Source organism: Bidens hawaiensis, unplaced genomic scaffold (genome assembly GCF_021521415.1).
Source record: "Bidens hawaiensis isolate Kalapana, Puna unplaced genomic scaffold, B.hawaiensis_p1.1 tig00000636_1, whole genome shotgun sequence".
Classification (NCBI taxonomy): Eukaryota; Viridiplantae; Streptophyta; class Magnoliopsida; order Asterales; family Asteraceae; genus Bidens; species Bidens hawaiensis.
Genome location: NW_027491038.1, coordinates 3,276,946 through 3,281,076, shown reverse-complemented (window position 1 = coordinate 3,281,076; position 4,131 = coordinate 3,276,946).

The following is a 4,131-nucleotide window of genomic DNA, read 5'->3' as shown; positions in this document are numbered from 1 at the left end:
TCGGAAAGATATGTATGAAGACATTCAACATTCTTAAGGAGTTTCCACGTAAAATCGAGTAGTTTAAGTTAGTATCACATACACTTTTACGCACCATAAAAATTACCATGACATACAATGACTGTTCTAAAGCCTTTTAAGCTTAATAACTTCACTAGTTAAGCACACACAATCAGTATATATATCATTTTCCAAGGTTGGATCTATTTTCTGTTAAACATAGCACATTTACTTCATACGAAGTAATAGACTTGAAAAGTAATTTCATTTCCGATTAACAAAACTTTTGACTTCAGTCACCCCGATCAAGTCAAAGTCTTCAGGTAAACGGCAATCCTGAAGATCCAATGGATCCACTGGACCGACCACATACCAGTATGTGTCCTTCTAACTATGTATGACCGACTAATTTTCAGCGACTTAAAGAAAACACATCATAACTGTCCCGGTCACTTTCAGTCATCTGGTTAATGGCGACCCTCATTTTCTAAGTAGAAACGAGGACCAAAACATATCCGTGGATATGTCCGTCAAACGGAGGTAATCGACTAATTTTAAGCAATAGTGACGTTTTTTTTTTTTTTTTTTTTTTTTTTTTTTTTTAACTAAATACAAAGACATGGTTACTCGGGATTGATCATCCCGTTCAGCTCAATTAGGTTTTGAAATCTGGATTTATCAAACGCTTTTGTAAACAGATCAGCAAAATTTTCCAGCGTATCAACCTTTTCGATCTTGATCAGTTTCTTCTCAGCACAATCCCGTATGAAGTGATGACGAATGTCAATATGCTTAGTTTTACTGTGCTTCACGGGATTGTTAATTACTGAGATGGCGGCAGTGTTATCAATTAAAATAGGAGTGAGTAAGAAATTCAGACCATAGTCGCGTAATTGTTGCTGAATCCACAAAACCTGAGAGCAGCAGTTGGATGCTGCCATGTATTCAGCTTCGCATGTTGAAATTGCAACTGATGTCTGTTTCTTGCACTGCCAGGAAACTAATCTTCCTCCAAGAAACTGACAGCCTCCTGTTGTCGACTTCCGACTCTGATTGCATCCTCCATAATCAGAATCTGTATATGCCACCAGTTCAACGTCTCCTCCCTTTGGGTACCACAACCCTAGCTTCGGCTTGCCCTTGAGATACCGTAGTATCCTCTTTGCACCTTTCAAATGAGATTCTTTCGGATTTGCCTGAAAACGTGCACAAAGACAAACAGCAAACATTATATCAGGCCTAGAAGCAGTTAAATACATTAATGAACCTATTATCGCCCGATACAGAGTTGGGTCCACATATGCGTCACCATCTGTTTCAGCACCCAATTTGTGATTGACGCAGATTGGAGTGTCATATGGAGAGCTGTCCTCCATCTTGAATCTCTTCAGCACATCATGAACGTACTTCGTTTGATGAATGAACATCCCGTCCTTCTTCTGATCAACCTGCAATCCTAGAAAGAAAGTTAGTTCACCCATAGCACTCATCTCGAATCGTTTCTTCATGACAGCCTCAAAATCCTGACACATGGATACTCTTGATGCAGCAAAAATGATATCATCCACGTAGACTTGAACCAGCAGGAAGTCACATCCTTCTCTCTTCACAAACAACGTACTGTCGATCAATCCCCTTTCAAAACCATTTTCCAGCAAGTAGTCTGATAACGTTGAATACCAGGCACGAGGTGCCTGATGTAACCCATACAACGCCTTGCTCAACCTGTATACGTGATCAGGAAAGTCTGGGTCAGGAAAACCCGGAGGTTGCTTAACATACACAACCTCATCAACTTTCCCGTTTAGAAACGCGCTCTTCACATCCAACTGAAATACCTTCATCTTTTTAAATGCAGCAAACGCCAAAAACAATCGAATAGCTTCTAACCGGGCAACAGGAGCGAACACCTCATTGTAATCAATACCCTCTTGCTGATTAAAACCTTTAACTACCAGCCTCGCCTTATTTCTTACGATAATTCCCTTATCATCTCTCTTACACTTGAACACCCATTTTGTGCCTATAGCGTGCACATTCCTTGGTTTTTCAACCAAAGTCCAAACTTCCATTTTCTCGAACTGAGCCAACTCTTCTTGCATGGCTTCGACCCACGAGCTGTCCTTTAAAGCCATTTGATAATTCTTTGGTTCAATTTGGCTTATAAAGCAGGAGTACAAACATTCGTTCAGTATACCCGTTTCCTTAATGCTTGTATAAACACAGGTGTGCTCATTCAAGCTACTTCTGGTTTGTACACTGGAGGACACATCACCTATAATATTCTCCAATGGGTGATCTTTGTGAATTCTCGTGGTCGGAACAGCACCGACATGCAAATTATCTTCCAAATTTGAAGAGATCTCATCTATGGTTGTTTCTGGCTGAGAGTGAAAAGGATTAATAAATTCATCTTCAGTTGAGGCAGTAGGGGTACCAATAGTGTTTGATGTGGAAGGTTGAGATTTCTCAATCAGCTGTCGTTGCAATAGATTCTCTTCCTCATCAAAAATCATCTTCGTCACAGCTCTTTCGTCTTCTTCAGAAATTTCTAAATCAGGTACGTTAAACGACTTAAAGAGCTTAACATAGTCGAAAAGCTCAGCAGGTCCATTGCTTGGTTTTGGCGATTGGTAACTAGTAATGTCGGTGTTACAAACCACCTCCACCTTGCAAGTCGAAGTATTGAAGACCCGTCTGTTGGGAGTCCCAACTACATAACCGACTAAGATTCCTTCATCGGCTACTTCACCAAATTTCGAATTAGTCTTCAAAATCGAACAAGGACCCAAATGGTTCTAGACCGCACAAGTTGGGCTTCCTTCCATGCATAAGTTCGTAACAAGTTTTTCCAAGTCTCTTAACGGTTAACACCCTATTCAGAACATAGCAGGCTGTAGCAACTGCTTCAGCCCAGAACATCACAGGAAGCTTCGAGTCTGCCAGCATAGTTCTGGCTCCTTCAATTAACGTTCGGTTCTTCCTTTCAGCCACTCCATTCTGTTGCGGAGTATACGGAGCGCTGTATTGATGTTCAATTCCCTTCTGAAGACAGAAGATTTCCATTTCAAAGTTCTTGAACTCTGTCCCATTGTCGCTTCTGATGTATTTAACTGATTTACTCATGACATTCTCAACTTTTGTAATTAGATTCTTCACCATCTGAGCCGTCTCGTCTTTCGTTTTCAGAAAATATACCCACGAGTATCGCGAGTAGTCATCAGTTATCACCAAGCAGTAAGAAGTACCACCTAGACTTTTTACATTCACGGGACCGAAGAGATCCATATGAAGTAGTTCTAGAGTACCGGCAATTGAATTGATCTTCTTGGTGAGATGGGATTTCTTGTGTTGTTTTCCCTTCTTGCAGGCTATGCATTTGTCTTCAAAGTTAAAACTTTTTAAGGGAACGCCCATCACAAGCCCATTTTTGACAATGAAGTTCATCTTCCGAAGATGAATATGTCCCATTCTCCTGTGCCACAATTCTAATTCTGATTCGCTTGCTTTTGTCATTAAACAAGATTCTCCGGTGGCCATTTCAGTAGACCTCATGTCCATCACATATGTATTCGTTTCACGTGGAGCTTTCATTACTATCCATTCGTCTGGTATCTGAAAACCAGGCTTCAATACTATCGCTTCATTCTTCGTGAAATGGACAGTGTAATCTTTATCACAAATCTGCGACACACTCAGCAGATTGTGCTTTAACTCCTCCACAAAGTTTACATTCTCAAGTGTCATTCTCCCATTCGACACTGTTCCTCTACCAGTAATCCTACCACCGCTCTCACCAGCAAAACTAACTCTTGCTCCCTGAACAAGTTTTAAATCTTGCAACAAGTGTTTGTTGCCCGTCATGTGCCGGGAACAGCCGCTATCTACAATCCAGAGATTGTTGGCAGCCCTGTTCAACTGTTCCTGCACAATAAAACAAAGAGTTAGAATCTTGGGACCCAAGACCAATTGGTCTTGGATCGATACGTCCCGTACCATGGCTTTCTCAAGTTAGCATCAGGATAATTTCTGTAAGTCCTGTTAGGAAATCTCCTTACAGATTGAGGGTAAAGCCTCCCAAACCTTTGTGAATGGTAAGTGTTATATCTTGGGGTTTGGTTGTAAAACTGA